At 42.2% G+C, this 21,424-nt stretch overlaps 1 long non-coding RNA gene across 1 annotated transcript in view; it reads right to left on the minus strand.

Moving 5' to 3' along the window:
- Positions 1-1,505: 1,505 nt before the first annotated feature.
- LOC137165829 (uncharacterized) overlaps positions 1,506-21,424 on the minus strand; it is a 32,295-nt gene continuing 12,376 nt past the window's right edge. Inside the window, exon 3 of the long non-coding RNA XR_010923502.1 lies at positions 1,506-2,003. This is a non-coding gene — a long non-coding RNA (uncharacterized lncRNA). The remainder of the gene's footprint in view (positions 2,004-21,424) is intronic.

Here is a 21,424-nt window from a genome sequence, read left to right on the forward strand (position 1 = left end):
GTATCTGCAGGCCTCACATTCTTTAATCTCACAACACTCCTGCAAGGTAGGGAAGTACTATTGCGCCCATTTTACAGATGGGAAACTGAGGCCCAGAGACCAAGTGACTTCTTCGAGGTCACACAAGAAGTCTAGCAGAGCAATGAATTGAAGACATATCTCCCAAGTCCCAGGCTAGCACTCTAACCACCAGACCATCCTTCCCCATTTTCTGCAGAACATAAATGATTCTTCAGGAAATTAAAACCTGTGCACATGACTGGAACACAGGGCATATAAAGCCAGGAAAGATCCACCAGGCTGTTCCTTCCTGAATGACCAAGGCCCAGTTAATTCCAGTAGTGATCCTGATTCCTGAAACATGCCCATGGCTCATCTCTGGATTACATACAGTACTATCACCGTTGTTTGGGTGCTGAAATAGGTTCAAAGTTCTGTAGATCTTGAAGGCAAACTCTACTTTCTGTGCAAAATGTATGTTAACCATCAGCCCCTACTGAGTAGCAGATACCCACTTGTAAATTACAGAAGTAACAGTTAGGACTGGTGACAGGGTGCTTTATTGCAGCTTAGAACAGGAACACCAACCTGCAGAGATAATTAGGCAGAAGGTAGCAAGGCAGTAAGACACAAAGATAGAAAGAAAGAAATAGTGGTGGTCGTAAAAGTGGAGTGTATTTTCCCACTGAATGATGCTGAATGTGACAGTCAGGTACTTAATAGCAATGATAATAACATTTGAAAGCTGAGTTGTCACAGAAAGGTTGTATTCAACCCTTGCTTTCTGTGCAAATGTCCCATTGGCATCAGTGAGATCCATTGTGCATAGAAGATAATGTGTGTCCTACATTTATGCTCTAGCCCACAAGCTTTAATTAAAAGTAGATTTCAGCCCCCTTCACAGAATAAATTAGCAGGATGAGTAGATAACATCTTCAAGCCAGAAAAATCAATGGTGACTCACCAAATTTTCCTCCAGCTGAACTGAAAATCCAATCCTCATTCATCCACCTGGAACTTACCTTTTCCACATCTCTGGACCAAATACCCCTGCAGAGTGGGAAAAGTCACTGGGGCTCAAAATCACAGTCAACTGATTTTCCCCAGTGACTGCAAGTGCAATTTGTACATTTGATTCATGTTTCAGCAACAGAATGCTTATTAAGCCCCATTAAAAGAATACTGAAAGCAAGAGTGGGGGAGGTAAGCCTAATTACTGTAACTGGCATGGGAACAGGTGGGAATGACCAGTCTATCTATAAGCTGTTCAGGTTCTACCCTACACAAGGCACAATTTTTTTAAAAGCTTAAGCATCTGTGTTTAACAGAGATCCTGTCACTGCCTACAGAAAGTAGCGTTCATCAGTGTGCACAAAAGACCTTGGAGCATCCCTCCTCAGCCCTTTATGTCCTGAGTGTGTAAGCCATGAATGATGAGTGTGCTGGGAGTTAAAGTAAAAATAAAAACATCACTCTCTAGCAAAACATACAAGAAAAGGGCAGCTAAATCTCTGGCAGATGAGAACACTCGAGGAGAGATGGCCTCAGGAGTCCTGATTTACTTTATCTGGAGGAAGAGATAAGGACTCCACGATACAGCAGCATCTAACAAACAGTGCTTGCAACACAATAGCAAAAGAGAACTCTTCATTTTTATTTATTTACTTTGTAGTTAATTTAATGTTCCTGAAAGCAAGGGGCTTTTTGTACTGGCTAGGGCTAACAGGACTTAATGTTATGTAAGGTTTCCCCCACTCACAGCTCTGCAATGGGTGCTCTATACATACCTGGACAAGATGATCTTGACCCACAGCACAGATTGCTTCAACAGTCATGCCCTCACTTGTTTCCATATACCACACTGTTAAAACAAAGCAGGGGCAGTGTAGCCTAGAGGATACAGCAGTGGACCAGAAAGCCTGGGTTCTATTCCCAGCTCTGCCGCTGGCCTGCTGGATGGCCTTGGACATTCAACTGATCTCCTTTGTAAAGCAATTTGAAACCTGTAGATGAAAAGTGCTATATAAGAGCTGTATTATTATTTTAATCCTGGCCCACAACATCCATGGTCTAGTGCCTAGGGTGCTATGTGGAACTTGGAGATTCAGGTTCAATTCCTTACTCCACACAGACTCCCCATGTGACCTTGGGCAAGTCATTTAATCTCTATGTTTTAGTTCCCCATCTGTAAGGTGGAGATAATACCTAACAAGGTGCTGTGAGAATGAATACGTTAAAGATTGAGGTGCTCAGGTGTATATATAAGTACATAAGAAATAAGAGCCATTTCTCTGGACTGGCACTTTCATTGCTATTCCTATCCTGTGCCTGCACACTCAATAGCATTCTATCAATGCACGTCAGCCCTGACCTGCAACATATCCTTGGAGATCCTGCTATTTCACACCTCGGTCTTTCTTGAGCGGAGACTATCAACTGAGCCAGGTATATGTTGTGAGTGTGATGTGCATAAATGGACAACTATGCTAACACCACTAACTAATTGTCACTTGGTATAGCCACTGCAAGAATTTGAATTGAAGTCTTAAGACATGATAGATCAGGAGCTGGTCAAAAGCTGGGAGGGGAGGAGAGGGGGAGTCACATTGGAAAAAAAAAAAAAAAGCGGTATCCTTTTTTTGTGGAAATTTCAGGGGGGAAAATCAACTAGCTGTTCAATCAAAAGCAACTCCCTCTCATCTCAGCAGAGGTTTGTCTTTGATGGGCCTGGCACAGCTGTGCAAATGAAGAGCTGTAGCAACCTCCTAATTTGTTTTGATTTTGCTGGATTGGTTTACCTCTTCAGACTGTCCCCAGTCTTACTAGTCATCTTGGGGTGACAATGAGGTACAAAATGCTCAGGCAGCTGGCTCAGAATTCTCTCTTCCCAGTACAATGTGTGCCTGGATCCCTTTTAGGCTAAGACTGACCTAACTGCTTCCTTTATTATTTAAAACCACCCACAGGCAGTCTTGTTCTTTAATGATTTCCAACATGGTTATGTGCTGTTCAGTCCCCGGGGCTCCTATTCTACAATGGGATGGCACCAATTTGATTTCTTTTGTTGTTTTTGTTGGTTTGGGGGAAAATATTAGAAAACTCTGATGGACTGAGTAGCCTTTTTCTCACATTAGCCCCAGCAAAGAATAAAACCTAGGGATGTTAAATAGCCACTCACCTTCCCACCTAACCATTTGTGTGGGTATGTATACACTGCAAAAAATGATGTGTTCTTAACTCAGATTAGATAACCTGTGTTAGCTGACTTGGGTTAAAATAGCCGTGGAGACTCCGCTTTTGGCTTAGATTAGCAGCTTGAGTTCAAGCCTATAGGGAAGCCTCAGGGGGAACTCAAGCTGCTAACCTAAGTTAAAAGTCTTCATTGCCATTTTATGCAGGTTAGCTAGCCCAAGTTACGTACACTCCTTTTACTTGCAGTGTAGACATAACTTGAGTCAAGTGTGTACTGTAATACTTCCCTTGGGTGAGCTTTTTTCTGGTTAAATGGAGAAATGAGAGGAAACAGATGGCTTAAGCTTGGAAAAATGCACTGGGGAGATTTTGTGTAACTTTAAGGAGAGGTGGCTCAGTTCTGGGTCTCATTTTAAATACTCCCCTCCCCCCAAGTTTGAATGGGTTCATAAATCTAGCTGTGATCTTTACCCTTCTCAACAACACCCCAGTAGCACCTAGCTTCAAACAGGTCAGGGCCCCAATGTGCTAGGAACTGTAAACACACATAACAAAGATAACACAGATCCTGGCCAAAAAAGGATCCTCTCTCATGGATGTCCAACTTTCCATTGAAACTCAGAATGGCCAAAACCAAGTTCCTGATCTTTTGTCCCAAATCCTCTGCTTTTCCACCTTTCTCTTTCAGTGGACACCACCACCCTCCCTGTTGCTCAAGCCCATAATCTTGCTTCATCTTTGACTCAGCCCTCTCCTTTGACCCACATCCAGACTGTGTTTAATTCCTGCCATTTCTTCTTGCACAACATATCCGAGCTCCAATTTTTCCTCTCTGCCCATACTGCTAAAACTCTTATGCAAGCCATGAACATCTCATGCCTTGACTAAGCAATCTTCTCCAGTGCCTGCAACCTCACCCCTTTCATATCCATTCAAAATGCTGGTGCTAAGACCAGATTCTTGGCTCATTGTTCCAATTTTGTCACTACCTCTTTAAATTCCTTCATTGGCTCCCTTCCACTGCATCAAACACAAACTGTGGCATTTAGGCACTACTGCAATACAGATATTAAATAATAACAGGGTTTACAATCTAAAAGACAAGACATAAAAGGTGGGCGGCACACAGGGGATTGGGATGAGATGTTTGAGCAATAAAATTTAGTGCTCAGAGCTGTGAGGGATGGATTGCACTTGTGCAAATCATCATAGGCACTGAACAGCAGGCTCTATGAACCCCTCCCTAACACAGCTCCGCTGATGTACCTCAATCCTGAGCTGCAGCACCTTCTGCTCTTCCAGTCCTGGAACTCCCACCCAACTCTACCCGCTTTTCCAGTTCTAAGGCTCCATGCCGCTCTGCCAGAACATCTCCATCATGCATAGTAGCACTCTCTGCTATTCTGGTCCTTAGCCTTATTTAGACTGTGTGTTTGTGTACCTCTGTCCTTACCTGCAGCATCCCCTGCTGTTTTGAGCTTCCACGCCCTGTCTAATTGCCCAACAGAACCCTATTCTGAGCTCTCACTCCTCAGGCTGGCAGAGACCTGGCACCAGAGCAGGCTGAATAATTGATGTTTTTAGTTCAATGGCTGACCAAAAAAATCCCAGAAAATGTAGTTTAGGATTGAACAAAGTGAAACACTGTGTTTCTTTCATTTCTGGATGCTTTTTAACATTTTTTTTTAAATCTAGCTAAATTTGGAAACAATCATTTCAAAACAAAGTCAAAGGAGTTTAGAAAAAGTTAAAATTACACATTTTGACTTTTTCAGAATTCCCCCACACCCATTTTTATTCGTCTGAAAATATTTGCCAAATTCAACCTGTATTGTTAACAGTTTTGGATGATCCAAAATTGCATTTTTTGGCCAGTAAAATATTTATTGGAAAAAAACTGCCCAGCTCTACCTGGTATACTCATCTCCTGGTTGGATGGGGAAGGGAGTCCTTCCTGTATCTAGTTAAAGAGCCACTGATAGGTTCTGAGAAAAGCCCTGCACAGTATAGTGATCTGGACGAAAATCTCATGGTCCTCACCTTTCTCCCCACCCCCCCCCATCCCCATGGCATTTGCTTTTCAGTTTGATAGCTCCTCAGTTTAGTTTATTTTTTAGATGAGCTCAAACCAAAACCCCAAGTTTACTGCCCTCAAACATCAAAATCATAATCCAAACCTAAATCTGAAGCCAGATTTTCTAGTTGGCCCCATCTGCGTAATGGGCTAAACCAAAACTCCAAATGTGACCATTCCTGAATTCTGAAGGAGGGAAGGGTTTGAAACCCAAAACTGGAATCAAATTTTGCTACTCGGGCCTATCTCTACTATATGATTTTTGAAGGCACCAAACTATACCAAGGTTCAAGAGTCAACAAAATTCCAGATTTAAAATTGGGCTTCTGAAGCCACACAAAAAATTATTATGCCCTTATTACAAAACAATGAGATTTTCAAAGCTGCCTAGAGGATTTAGATGTACTACTCCCATTAATTTCAATGGGAATTGTGCATCTAAATTTCCAAAGCACCATGGAAAGTATCAGCCTTAAAGTGATTTTCTCTAGGACAGAAGATATTGCTTCCTGATGCAAAGGGAACAGACTGTCTCACAAACAAACCCCAGCAAAAAAATGGGAGTATTCACAATGGAAAATGCTATTGACACTGCCATAATAGCATTAGCTGGTAGTGCTACAACAAAAACCAACCCACCAACTAAACCAAAGCCCTCAGTGACATGTACAACTGTTTAAAGTTTGCAGGTTTCCTCAGGTAGCAGAAGAAATGGAAGGCTGATTAATTCCCAGATTTGTTACTCTGCAATCTGATAAACACATTGCTCTGTACTCTCACACTAAAATCACTTACAAAGAACTGGTACCAGGTTAGTAGCTGCTAAGGAGAAACATTCAGGTTATGTGGATAACAAAGACAAGGAGGGGGAATGTACAACATCCCTCTACTTCCTAGACCTCCTGAACTGACAGTTAAAACATACCCTTAGAGCAAAGGCGTGGTGGAGTTCCCATGGCTGCAGCTCAGCTAAATTAAAGAGCAGTGGCTCAAAAACAATTACATGAAGTCACAATAATGTTCTCCCTTTAGGGAAAGCACTGATTTGCTTCCAGACTAACAAGGATAGCTCTCTGAGATATGAAGGAGTGGTCCCTGCTAGCTTAATATTAGTTTAGTTTTAGGTTTTATCCTTTTTTGCAGAGATAATGATCTAGAACTTACTAGATTCAATCTTAGACAAGTGCCAAGAAAAGAAACTCCCTTCTCAGTAAAGTGACCTGTAACAATTTCAAGGTTTGGTATCTTAAATGCCTAGTCCTGAAGATGACTGAAATGGCTAGGTTACTATCTAACGCTGTATTTCTCAACCTTTTAAGTAGCAAGTACCCCCTAACTTCTGAAAATTTTAATAAGTACCCCAACACTCAATTTTCTATTCTGAGAAATACAATCTTTTCCCCCTTTACTGCTGGACGACTATATTTCTCGTAAAGAAGGAGAGTTCTGCAGTGCTGTGTGGCTGTGGCAGATCACAAAACCCCTGCTGTTTCTCCCCTCCTTCCTCCTCCCTTTCCTCTATATAGGAGCAAAGATCAACACTAACCAATCACTATGGCCTGATGGCGGGGTCACGTGATGTTCTCTTCACACAGGTGGGAACTGGTGAGGTATGAGCAGGCCCAAGTGGTCCACCAGAATGGATAGCAGCTGTCCCTAGGGGGGTGTGGGCCTGGGGCAAATCACTATGTGGGCTGCCTGCCTCCCAGCTGGGAGCTGGGACCAGGCGGGAAGCAGGCGGCTGCCACCTGGCTTCCCCAGAAGTCGGCGGCTACCGCTCCCCTCCCTTCACTGGGTTTTTCGCCACATACCCCCTGCCTGTGTCTCACGTACCCCCAAGGATTATGCGTACCACAGGTTGAAAAACTATGATCTAAAGAACTACAAGAAACCAAACAAACTACTAGAAATCACAATCTAAAGAACAGTTGAAATCAAAACCATGTGAGAGGTTGGCATTCCAGTTTCCATACGATCAGCATTAACCTCTATCTGAAAACCATGATATAGCTCACATGAGTAAAAGCAAGATGGCAACAGTAATGAGCTGGCTTTTGAGATCTTTTATTGTGTGACCTGAAAGAGAGAGAAACACTTAGTTAGACTTTACTGATTTCAGTGGGAGTTTGATCAGACCCTTGCTTAATATTTATATTGCCTAAGCGCCTCAACAATGGAGGAGGCCGTGTTGTGCTGGAAGCTTTACAAACCCACAACAAAAAGATGGTGCCTACCTCAAAGATCTAACAATCTAAGTATAAGATATGAGATAACTGGGACACAAACAGACAGGAGGAGTACAAGGACACAGTGAAACAATACTGGTTATCCTGATAGCACCCTAGCTATCTAACCATTGCTGAGTATTTTGTAGGCTTTTTCGCAGGGAGAATTTTAAGGAAGGATTTAAAGGAGAATAATGAGGTGGTTTTGCAGATGTCTACAGTGGGTTCCCTCTTATGCATAAGGGGCAGGATGAGAGAGAGCATCAAGGTGCTTGTTCGAAAATTTAACAAATTGGTGATGAAGACTAGCATCTATGGCAAAACAGAGATGGGATTCAGCCTCTTAATAGCATATAAGAGATGACAGGTAGGGAGCGATAGGCCATCAAGGGCCTTAAAAATGAAAATAAGTAGTTTATGTTTGATGCTATGGAGAACAGGGAGCCAGTGGAGGGATGCAAAGAGAGGGTTGGGTGTGACTGAAACAACAAGCCAAGAAATGAGCCAGGAAATTGATCCCTATATCTGTTTCAAGACTGAGATACACAAAGCCACAGAAAGCTTAAGAAACTAAACCTTGTTTAAAACATTAAATGATAGCACCAACTGGCACTGTACATTATGTGACTCATGCTGAGTGCTGACCTGTCAGGAGCTGGTGAGGCTGATGTGGAAAGTATTATATTGACAGAGAGTCAGAGAGCTGGCACTTGGCTCCTCTCATGGGCATGTGCTGTAAGCAAAGCAAGGAGTCCCTGGCCTTCTTGACCAAATGTTTGTTTAAGGCTTAGAAAAAGGGGGTAGTTATGCAAAGTCACCAGATGGTTTATGGGAACAAGGAGAGGTGACACTGGGTTCTTTTCCTAGCTATTTGCTATTTCCTAGTTACTATGCGACAGCAGACTCCTTTGTAGAGCTGAGCAAATCATTTGTAACAAATCATTTATTAGACAAATTTCACTTCTTTTTGGGCCAGACTGTAAGAATACAGTGTGCCCTGAGTAGGAGGCCGCATGTGGTTGTGCTGGCCCTGGAGCAGAATGAGGGCTGAACTGTGACTCAGAGACAGGGTCAAACTATCAGTTCACCTCCACCTCTGTGCCTGCTCAAATGAGCTTGTCAGTGAATTGGGGATATGGCGTCAAGATTCCATCTGTTCCCTATCCCTGCCCACCCATTCCCTGACTGTGTGCCTAGGAAAGGGACAAACAGCCTGTGACAGGGTAAAACAACCAGGTAAGGGTTAAGGGCTCCCTACCAGTCACATGATTCAGCAGGGGATTTAAAGGAAGGATGATCTTTCCAGGGAGTGAGAGAGGCAAGGGAAGAATCTGAAGGCCATGTTGGTCAGGGGAATTGCTTTGTTTTGGTGTTCTCATGAGGTGGTGTGTCTAAACAATAAATGGGCCGATGCCTGGGCCTGAAACAGACTTGGTCTAGGCACTGGGCTGGTGATAGAGCCCTCCAGTTTTCATAGCTCCACAGAGGCTGCAACTTGTGAGGTAGGCAGCCCCCACAGGCACACTGGGTGAACGAGGATCAAGATCTGTTCTCAGAATGTCCTTGAATAGATGACATTTTAATCGGATAGATATATATTATTCAAAATAGTGACAAGCTGCATTTTTTTTCCCTCTGTGGCTTGCTTTCTATTACTCAATATTCGAGTTGTGATTGTCCATGTCAGTCATGTGGTGTTTCTTGTGTTCTGTGATTAGATGAGTAAAATTATTGGAAATACTTTTCTACTGTGAATGCCTGTGGAAAGCATATTAAAGATGACTTTTCCACAAGTACTCAATTGTGTGACCTTAATGTTCATTTTCTGCCAGCGTCTGTGCTAGCACAACGCAACTGTGTGGGAGTGCTCTTAGAAGGGCTCTGAAGATGGCTGGATCCAATACGGATTTCGGTTTGAATTTAGAGCAGCAGAAAATGTCACTCATATTATTTGCCCAGCTTTACTCTTATGTCACATTTGTATCTTAGTGAATCATCACATGTAAAATAAATACAGAACTGAGGGTGAAATTAACTTGGGCTTTTATTCTTTGAAAGCAGAGGGTGAAATCCATCTCATCAACTTCTCAACCCAGGGCCATGATATGCGATATTGACAGCCTCTGGTGTACCTGCTATTCTCTATGGTCTGAAATAGCAGTGTCAGTCATATTGTGCTGCTTCTATAAGGTATTAGGGCTATGGGATCTGCTTAAGCACAGATCCAAAGATCCTGGCCGGCTGCTGGTCCAGCCTCAATGAGGTCTTTTGTGCTGATGTGCGTTCAATAGGCGGACATCTCACACAGCTCCTATGCAGGGGTTAACTGGTGCAGAGGGGCTTGCACAAGCCCTCCACACATGGGTAAGTTTCACATTATGGCTCAGACCCCCAGCTGTACTAGAGTCCTGCCTGGCACAGCTGGAGTAGGGAGGAGGGACAAATGTGGCTGTATAAATCACTTGTACTTTCCTCTGATCCCCAGAGCTGCTGGGCAGCAGTCTGCCTGAGATTGAAGGAATTGTCTGACTGAGGGAAGAACAAGGCAACTTTGTATGATCAGCTGGAGTAGTGATTAATTCATTTTCTCCTACTATTCCTTTGTAGTGCAAGTTCTTCTCCATGTTTTATATTGAAGTAACCCTCCCACCACCCCCATTGCTGCCAATATTCATTGGTTATTATTACTGCAGTGAAATCTAATCAGAGCTAAGATCGACTCATTACCCAGAGAAAACGTGTCTCTCAGACAAAGCAGCAATTTAGTCTGAGTCACTGCAGCATCCCTGAGTGTATCCAAAACAATAAAAATCTGGATAAACCAGTCCATTAGTGACAGGGCTGTCACCTTCCCTTGCACAGTCCCAGTAAGAAGCTCAATACAGATATGATACAGAATAGATATGGCACAGAGCAGGAAAGCCTCCTGTATCTTTTTTTCTCACAATATGTAATTCAGAGAAAGTCCATGGTCCACCTATTTATGTTTCCTCTGCATTATAGCTCTTAAAAGGGGGCTGGGGAGGGGATGTTTTTAGAACTCTGGGGCAAGCCTATCTTCTAGGCCACTGAATATTGTTGTAGGCCCCAATCCTGCACTCAGTGGTGAGTGTTGTGTGTCACACTGAACCCTGATAAAGCTCATATTGACTGAGCAGTGAAATATGGTTCCCCTTGTGCTGTCCAAGGAATAGGCTCCAAATGAATGGTTTGAAGTTCTGGCACCCCTCTCTCAAATATATGAAAGAGGGGAGGACTCAGATGAGTGTCTTGGCAGAAAAGGGTATGGAAGGAGGGATATGGGGACTTTAAATACCGAAGTGCTTTTCCCTTTTCTCAGCATCAGAGGTGGGAAAAAGTTATGTCTCTGGCCAACTGCCAACTTACAATGCTGGCTTTGAACTTTGGCTGTCATGGGTACCAGTGCAGAGCGGGATTATCTGAAATGGCTGCAGTTAGCAATATGAGCTGCTTTACGGAGAGATTTTCAAAAGATGCGAAGGGGAGGCAGCTGCACAATTTGGGCACCTAACTCCCATTTGTGCCTTTGAAGGCAGTAAAGACTTTAACTGTGACCTGAAGGGATGACCTTGAGGTCTGTGAGGAGAGTCCAGTCTCTCTATATAGTCCCCCTGTGCCTTTCTTCTGACAAAAAGAGAGAAAATTGTGGATGGAACAGTAAAGTTTGATTCATGAATGTTTGAGAGATGTTCAGAATACACAAGTCTAAAAATACATTTTGATGGCAACAGTTTTCAGGCATAGGGAGCTGCTATTGACCACTGGCTGGCAAGTTTGCAGATGACTATACTGAATATCTCAGTGTCACACTATAATATACAGTGCCTCTCACATGAGAGAAGCAGAAAACAGTATACAGAGCTTTGTTTTGTGCCTGTTCTAGAACTGCCTCAGGAAATGATTCCCCTTGATCAAGATTTAATCCGATAATGAAGACACAATAAGAATGAAAGTGTCAATTTCAGTTGAGAAATCTGACTGGCTTAAACTGAAGCAGTTTAATCTAATTAGAGCTACTTATCAGAATAAAATAAAATGCCCATTGTATTAAGAATCATAAACAACTGTATTAAGATAACATGAAGGGGAGAGAGATGCCTGACCTAAATTGCTAAAAGCTAGAAAATCCAGAGTCAGACCTAGGACATCATCCACAGCTCACTCTGTATTGCATCCTAGATGGTACCAAAACCTGACAATATTGATAATAATACTTCACATTCATACAGCACTTTTATCAAGGATCTGAATGAGCTTTGTAAACATTGGTTATTTAGACTTCACAACATCCCTCTGTGGTAAGTAGTATTATACTCATTTTACTGATGAGGAAATTTTGGCACAGAGAGGTAAAGGGACTTATCCCAAGATCACAAAGTGAGTCAGTGGCAGAGCTGGGAAAAGAACCCAGAAGTTCTGGCACTTCCAGTTCCTTGCTCTAACCATAATGCAATATTCTTTCATAAGATGGGAGCAAGAGGGGAGTTAAAGACAGAGCTACGGTTCTCAGAAGTGGGTATTATGTCTTGTGTCAGTTGAAGTTAGATTTGAATCCCATACATTTTCAAATTATTGCATATAGACAGCATAATTTCATACAGCAGTCCCACTGAGGAGTCACATAGCTAACAACCCTATGAAGTGCTTTGACTGTTTAGGGCTTGACATTATTTTAATGGGTCAAGTCTTTCAATGTTGGCAAAGTAACATCAGAGGGAAAAGCCAAGTTGAATTTTTGGACCTAACAGGGTTGCCTGTGTTCTTCCCTGCATCCTTATAGGTGCTTCTCTAAAGCTAGATGTTGTGGATATTTGGATGTTGAAAGACCAAGTTTCCCTGAGTCCAGAATATCTTTCACATGCAACATGACACCACAAACCAGACAATCTCTCGGCAACATAGAATCCATTCCATCCATGCACAAAGACATTCTGTGTTTCAAATGTATACGGACTGGCCTTCAAAAACCACTTGTAATTAGGTGAGCAAGGCTATCAAATTTATCAGTCCAAAATCTCTGTTTCTCACTTTGATGTGGGCTCAAGAAAGCAACACTCAAAGACTTGAATATCTGACCCAAAGCAAACTGTAGTGCAGGCCCAAAGTTTGTGGTTGTTCAGACCTGGAATTTTGGTTTTGGTTCTTCTCTAGAAAATGGTAAATCTGAATGGACTGTTACCAAAGAAACTGAAAGGAAGCTACTTAAGGAGAAGCTGAGGCAAGAGAAGCAAAGGAGGAGAACAGATAACAAAATTAATTCCCTTCTAAGCTCAGAATTAGAGGAGCTGAAGCAACCCTTGCAGAATGAAATAAGCAGAGAAAGCTATGCTTGAAAAAGTAATGGGATTCTGAGTGATGGCGTCCACCCAAGAATTCTACAAGTACTGCATAAGCAAATCCACAGAAAGACATTTTTGAACAGCTACTCGACACACAATTAACAGAAGGAACTGAACTAGAGAAAGCACACATACAATCCCAGAACAGATGGATTATAAATCTCTGAAACAGAAGGCCTCGCCTACAGAAGTTCCTATCCATCCTTAGAGTACTAGAGACAACAAAAAAACTATAGCAACATTTATAACTATCGGAGGGACGGTGTGCATGTGCGTACATGTGTTTTCACTCACCGTCAGCAGATTGTAAGTCACAAGACCAGAGATCAGGGGCCTTATTCTCCTTGAGCTCGAACCTGCAAGGTGCTGAGCACTTTGGCTCTGATCCAACAAAGCACTTAAACACATGCACATCCAATTTTTAATTGCAGCAAGTCAGGTAAACAAACCATTCATTGTGATCCACATAGCCCAAGCACCTCCATGAGTTCAGCAGGAGTTGAGAGTTCACAGGATCATGCAGGATTGGGCCTTAAAAGAGGCAGTGGAAACAGGTTGTGTGTCCCCCATCGGTACCAAAAAGTTGACTGAAAGTCTGAAGAGGCAGGATCTTCACTAGGCAGAAGGATGGTTAGGAGTCTAAAGGGGTGAAGATGGCAGATTTGCATGGGGATAGAGATATGTCTGCTGGGCCTGTGCTTCTAGCACAGCCAGTGTGCCTGCACTTACACTATCTGGCATGTTTTGTGGTAGAATAGCACATATTTGGGTGGCAGTGAGGAGTTGAAGCAGATAAGATACTACAGTAGAAGCAGCAGCGTGGGAACCAATATGACAGGCCAGAGTTTCCAGGGCTATATAGCATATGCATAGACATCTTGTGATGGGGGCAGAAATAGCAGGCAATAGGACCCCTTTAAACCTAGTACACGGACCAGGTTTGCAAAGGAGCTGGGGACCAGATCTTCCAGTGCTCAGGTCAGGCTCAGCCAATGTGCTGACCAGATCTTTTGAAAATCTGGCCCAAAGTACCATTAAACCGGTCCCTTGGGAAGTTCTGCTCATGATGGTACCTTCCCCAAGTGTCTCTAAATGCTTGTAGTTTAAATCATCTCCTGCATAATCTAAAGTTTTACTATAAAAAAACTGAATACTGATCATAATTACTCCAGCTCCATATGGCAGTCCCAGCTAGGACATGGCTAGAATTCTCCCCCATAGGGACTTTCAACCAACTGCCAATAATTTCCCAGACTCCCAGTGCAAATAAATAAATAAAATAAGCTGAGGAAAAATGCAAATGAAGAGGATACTTAAAACTGCAGAACTGAATTCAGAACACACACAAAAAAAAGTATTGAGAAGAGTATAGTCTGGCCAGTGACACTTCTCAGTCCTATCCATAGCTGAGCCAGGAACAGTAATTCCTTGTTTGCAGCCTTCTCTGTTAGAGGCTAAATGTGATTGCAACTGAAGTACATTGATTAACCCAAAATAACTTTCCCTCAATTTGCTGGCTGCTCAAGAATACTCAGGAGACCTGCTTTTGTTCTGAGCTAGTCATTCAGGAGCCCTGGCTCCAGTCCTTATGTATCTATTGAAACTGAGTGAACCAGAAAAACATAGGAACTACACAAGGACACACAGTGCTGTTTAGTTAGTTTAGAGCGAGGATTTCTTTTTTCCAAGCATCACTTGTGCAATTATTTTTTATGGTCTAGTTAAAATAATTTCATGGTTGCAGTTTTTGTTCCTGTGCTTAGCAAAGCAAACTGTAGGGGTTACAGCTGAGAGAGGCATGGGGGAGGGGACAATCTCTCCCTCGGCACAAAAAAAGTGCAGTGTTTTATCACGCTGCTTGCAAAATGATGTGTTTAAAGGGCAGAATTGTCAATGTCAGATGCGAGGCTGAGGTACCTATTAATAAACAGCCTCTGCATAGGAAATTCTTTGCAGACTTTAATCAGGAATTTTCCATAGTAACGCCGTGTGCCTACAGTTAGCTCAGCAACAGTAGTTTAAATTCCACCCAATGGACTTTGAGTTCATCTTTGCAAACAGAAGAATGCATATAAGATCACACAAACACAATTCTCTTCGTTGGAAGTTAAAATTTTATGATGTCTTCTTTTTCTCTCTCCTATTTCTCTGCTTATATTTTGAGACGCTGTTGGCTGAAGAGGTGGGGTCAAGATTGATTTTAGGCAGGCGTTTGGAGTTCAATCTGAAACAAAATCTGGGCTGCGATTCAGGTTCAGATTAGATGGTGTCAAAATCTTGAAAACTGTTTATGAAGTAGTCTCACAAGATGATGGAAATCTCGTAAGCATGATTCTGATATCTTGTGGCAAACTCTCACAGAAGTATGTGTTCTTGATAGACCTAAGCCATGTCTGAACCAGATCCAGGAAATAGGCCCTTTCTGGTTTGGGAACTGGCTCAGAACTGAAAACATAAGCGCAGACTCAGATCCCAGGATTTCAACCTTAAAATTACCCCCTTGTTTCCAAACTGGGAGAGGTCAATATCCAAGACTCCGGTTTTATCCCATCTCTAAACTGAACCACACAGCCATTGCACAACAAAAGATACTCAAATATTAGAGGTGGAACAGCCGTAAATCCAAGACTGCCTGGAATTAAAAAAAAATCAATGTCAGCTCTTCTGTCAGTGTCTTCCCACCCTTTCCAGATCCATTTTGGTTTCTTGAGGTCAATTTCATAATACAGTCATTCTGAATGTCTGAGTTATCATGTAAATGCCTTCTATCCTTTTGAGGGTGGAAACCCTCCCACATGTCACTGAAAAGGTTTCTAAGAAAGTCTTAGTGTGACTAGAACAGAACAATACAACCATACAGTCTCCTTTATTCTCAGAACTTTCAGCCAGCAACAGAGATTGTAATTCAAGGCTCTGATCCTGCAACTGACAGTGAATGGGCAGACTGTTGCACCTGCACAAAGCCCCATCTAGTACAGTTCCATGTGGGCTAGCAGACATTTGCAGGGTCAGGGCCCAAACATCAGCCTGCTTTAGCGCCATCTCTCTGACTCCCAAGACAACCCACACTACCACAAATGTAACCTGAGCATTCTTAAACATACCTGTTCCTCAGACACATACACCTTTGCAGAAAACTAGTCAGGATATATATGGTACACTGTGTGCATGACACTGCCCAAGTCAAACCAAATAAAAGCTCTAATAACCCTAAACACCCCAATACTTGATTTATTTCTACTCTAGTTTTGCTCTGAATTTTACAAACCAAGGGAGTCTCAGCTGCTACAGATTTATATGCCAAAAACATATGGTATGGTATGGCATGATATGGTATGGTCTGACTATCAATAAACCCAATGGACAAAACAGCCAGACAGCTTGGATTCCATGCAAGCCCATCCATATCGTCCGGGACACTAGAAATATGAATGCTGTAGGAATTGTCCTATCAAAGGGTCCTAGGTTCTGCCTCTTATCTCATATGACTATTTCAGTGCATTTGAAACAAACTAGAAATAAATGCTACAGAGAAAAGCAGAAATCAAGTGCTACTCAGTCCCTGTTGTTTTTAACTCTTTTTCAATAGCAAGTATTAAGGAATTCAGTGGCAGCATTTGATCCAGTGCTCAGTTTATCTTTCCTGCAAGCTTATGGAATAATTGATGGGTAGTTTTCCAGATCTCAACAACAATAAGAACAACAACAAAACTAAAGGACCAAACAGTGTTTTTGTGTAGTAATGTTTAATGGCTCACTGTCCTATTGTGGTGATTGTTCTCTTGGCCTGTAGTGAGAGCCAGTTTTAATCAATGGAGCCCTTTGGAATCAAATGCAGGTATTTACTAGAATGTGACACACAGGACAGTGTTTGTCCAGCTAGCAGTCTGCCTGTGTCAGCTAATGCCCTGTTTTGAAGAGGTTTCTCAGTCTGACACAAAGACTCGGATAACCAGACATTTCCTCATCATCACAACTAAAACCTGGGAGTGGACTTTCTGACTGAAACCCATTAGACTGGCCACTGAATCTAAAAAACCATAAATCAATGTTGGGCTCCAAAATTTCAGCAATTTGGGGTGGACAAATAAATGAAACAGAGAGGTTCACTTTTTGTGCATTTGGTTACCCATCCCCTAGCTCTTGTGTGAGCTGGGCTGGAAGTAAAGGTAAAGCAGGTGAGCGGGGAGAAGAGAAATTCTAAGGTGCCACAATAACAGTGGCCTGTGAGATTGATAGGAAATCTCTAGCAGCCTAAAATTATTATTAAGATCTCAGAGCTCTTCACAAAGCAGGTGAAAGTATCATATCTCCATTTGACAGATGACGAAATAGACACATTGACATGCCCAAGGTCAAATATTGAGTAGCAGAGCCACTAATAGAACCCAGGCCTCCTAATTCCTGAGTTTGTGCTCTATCCCCTGCAAGAACATTGCAAATTATCTGCATAGGGTCCAATTCATCATTGTCCTATAGCCTGTTTCCACCAACTAAGCTGGGTATAAATCCACCTAGAGGATGCCCCAAGCATAGAGGACCATTGCACCAGGCACAAACCAGCTCTTTGCCAACTGCAGCAGCAGCTCAGGTTGCACAAGGCATTTCAGGGTGAACCAAAGGACGGTGCTGTGTTGTCATGGTGGACCTGCAACCTGCTGATTCTGCACTGATACAAAGGCTTCATAAGGGCTACTGTGGCAGAGGTGCAATTTAGAGCTGCTCTAATCTATATTGGTGGCCAATCAGCCACCACAGCTATTGATTAATGGAGAGGTAAGCTGCCTTTTTTCTCACCCTGCATCAGCATAGGATAAATCTGGCTCACAGATTCTGCAGTTCCTACACAGACTGGCACAATATTATTACTTCTAATTGTTATGAAATACATGATATAGACATTCACATTTTATTTATAAGGCACCTGTGGACTCTAGCTATCTTATGAAATTTAACTGAACAATAAACCAATTTTAAAATAAAAGAGAGAGAGAATCTGGTCCAATTACAACAGAGTTTTTACTTGATGTTTAAGATACACTGAAAAGCAGCATCACTGCAAGTTTGGACAGTGACAGAAACCTAGAATGGAAGGCTGTGAAATTCTTTCTGTTTGAACACTCTGCCAAAAGTGCTTTATTAGCAGGTTACAAAGTCTCATAGACTGGAATTTCTGCAGTAAATTGCATTCAGGCCAAGCTCACAAATCATTAGCCATGCAATCTTGTTTATGCTGCTAGTACTTGGAGTTTGGCCTATTACAAAATCAAAGTAGCAAAGTTGAATAGTTCTAAGCAAAAAGCCTAATGAGTGAATAAGTTTCTCTGAGGTGGGGTGGGTAGGCTGGAGGGATGCTCATTTAATGTGAACATGGCCAGAGCAGAGCACATGAACAATCTTTTTGAGGTGGAAACCCCACTGAAAAGCCAGAGAGCCACACAACTATTACTAGAGTCCAATCTTGCTCCTAATGATATCAGTGGGAGTTTTGCCATTGATTTCAGTGGCAGCAGGAGCAGGCTCACTGCTCTTTACATGAATCCATTTCCAAATACATGAATAAGGTGTGTGAAATCATGAAATTAAAGGCACTTGAAGTTTCTCATTTTGGAAATTCTCACTGGCAGATTTGTGAGGCACAGGAACCTACTTACTGGAAGAAATTGGTGTGTGTGGTGGTAAATAAGGGGAAATTCCTCTTAACTGATCAGAGATATTTAACAATCAACCAAATATATGATGGTGAAAGTATAACAAGGAAATATAGCACCAAGGACATTATACTGGAGAGCAGTACAGTGACCCACACGCTGCCACAGTTCAGCAGAATCCATCCCGCAGAATCCACCTCGTGAGATATTTTTGAGAACCAAGCATTAGGGAACTGGTTTGTTAGGAAGGTAGGGAGGAGATTTGGGATATGATCTTTCACTTCCTGATGGTTCCCAACATGAAACAGCCTGCTGGAGAAGGATGTGCTGATTACAGAGGAATCCCTCCCACAAGGGAACTGTGTGGAGCTTGACAAATAATACATATGATAATTCACAAATGCTTTTTACAATAACAGGGTGAGCTGCATCTTTTATCCTGTAAGTATGTATTATCTATTGCTGATGGACTCAGATAATTACCAGTTTATTTGTGAAAGGTCAGACTGATGATCAGTTTCAATTAATGAGATCATTGTAAGTAAAAATGTATGCCCCTGCACCTGTTTGTACTGTTACCTTAGTCTCCCATGCCCTGCTGTTTGCCTGCTTATTCACCGGGTGTATATTGTCACATACAATTATATATTGAGTGAGACAGATATGGCCATTTACTGCAATGTCTTTGGGAGATCACACTCTATTAAGTTTATAGAATCATAGGATTAGAAGGGAGCACAGGAGTGATCTAGTCTAACCCCCTGAAAAAAGGCAGGGTTTGTTGTATGTAAACCATATGTATCATTGTGGGCCAGGGATTATATGCAATTCCATTGGGGAGGGTGACCACAGCCCCCCAGGAACTAAGAACAATGGAGGGTAATTAGGCAAATTCACTCAAGTTGTAACACTTCCAGAGAAATACCACCACCTGGAGAGGCTCACCTATATTAATTCAATCAGGATTCTCCAGAGACCAACAGACAAAGAAAGGACTTTTGGATAAATAGCCTGAGTTTAAACTGACTCTGGACCTCCTTTCTGATCCAGCAAAAGGACAGGACCTTGTATCTGAGAGAGGCCCCAATCCTTCCTGGGAAGGGTTGGAAGGACTCTGTCCTACTGAGACACCATCAGATTGATAGGTAAGCTTTTAACATGCATTTAGGTTCTTTTATAGGGTTTTTTTGTATGTTTTCATTTTAAGAATAACTGCTTATAAAGAGCTTTGTAGTAACTCAATGGCTGGCAACTGTGCTGTTCATAAGCCTTTGAAGAGAAAGCAAAGTACAGGCACTGGCCTGTTTAGGCAGTCTGGCTTGCTAGGAATATCCTATGATAGGCAGGGAAAAGTGCAGTACAGTGACCCCAGGTCAGGAGGATGAGAGACACAGGTCTCTGCTCAAGAGAGGTGCTAGCTGAGGTGCTGGGAGCTAGAGTGGTGCCCTCAAGGGCCCACGGAGGGGGAATACAGGCACAGTTGCCTTGAACTATGACAACCAGCTCTCTGGAACTGGAATTATTTTTGTGTTATTTGTTTGCGCAATATCAAGTACAAGAGGGCCCTGGTCCCTAATTGGGCTTATTAGGAGCTACCATAATAGAAATCATAATGCAAATTGTCAAAACCCAACACATTTGATATACTGTAGCATAAACACTTATTCTTCTGAGAATCAGCACCAGGAAGCACATTACACCTATACAGTATTTTCCTCTTGAAAAAATTTCACCAAATCAGGGAGAAGAACTAACACTAATACGCCTGTGACTCTGGTGACCAATCATACACCACAAAGAGTCAAAGTGTACAATTTTACAAACAACTCATAGACTGAAATTTGTTTGTATAAATTATTCAGTGAACACTCTTGAATACCCAGTGGCTTTGTGGAAAGCAGGATTGGGTCATGAGTGAGTTGCAAGAAGCGACAAAAGGCTATATTAATCCGATAATTTATTCACAAAAAATAATTTGACCAGCTCTAGGACAGTGTCTTCTTAGCTCAGGCTAACTTAGCAAAATCCAGGAGATCACCAAGGAAACGCTAAATGTCATGATTGGCTAGTAGCAAATGAGCCATTGCAGCAATGGTCACGTGGATGGAACTGCACTACCTCTCTGCAGTTTGTGATCAGTGCAAACCATATACAGCCTCATGTTACTTTCAGTGGTAACTGCATACAAGAACACACACTCCACTCAACAGAAAATAATCTGGGAATTGTGGTATGTGTGTTCTTAAATAACACATATCAGGCTGAGGGATCAAAAATCTGTTTAAACTACACATACACCATCAAAAAGCAGGCAAATCCTAAGTGAAACTAGCTGCGATCATACAAAATCTTCCTTTCATTGCAGTGTGTGCTTGCACAGTGTGTACTCAGGGCAAGAAGACATATTTGTTTCTTACATAAAGATAGTATACCTTTTTTACATTAGCCTATGTTGCACAAGCTGTGAGTATGGACTGTAACATATGAAAGGGACCACCTTCACATCAGCTCATCAAGAAGTCAATACAGGATCTCCTATAAGTTCATATTACATAACATATATATTATTTGCATTAAAATGACATATCTTTTTATTTAAAGGCCTTAGGGTTCCTGCTGTCCTTGGCACACACAACAAATGTACCAGTCAGACACACAAGCCATTACAGAATATTATGCTGCCTTAGGTGACCACCTATTCTGCTGGGAGCCAGCCTGATGTATTCTCGCTTCTACGATTTTCATGGTTTTTTATAAGTGAGCTTTGAATCTCACTGCTAACAATCCACTAGGCTTCATCTTCCACTCTTCAAACACAGATACACCCAACTGCCTCTTAAGGATTCTGGGAGTGTAGTCTAAGAGGAGTGTTCTTTAACTAAGAAGTGCTACAATTAAAACTACTTCTAGTGGGCCAAATTC

The sequence above is a fragment of the Emydura macquarii genome, unplaced genomic scaffold (assembly GCF_026122565.2).
Source record: "Emydura macquarii macquarii isolate MOO-44397 ecotype Brisbane River unplaced genomic scaffold, CSIRO-AGI_Emac_v2 contig_2768, whole genome shotgun sequence".
NCBI lineage: Eukaryota > Metazoa > Chordata > Testudines > Chelidae > Emydura > Emydura macquarii.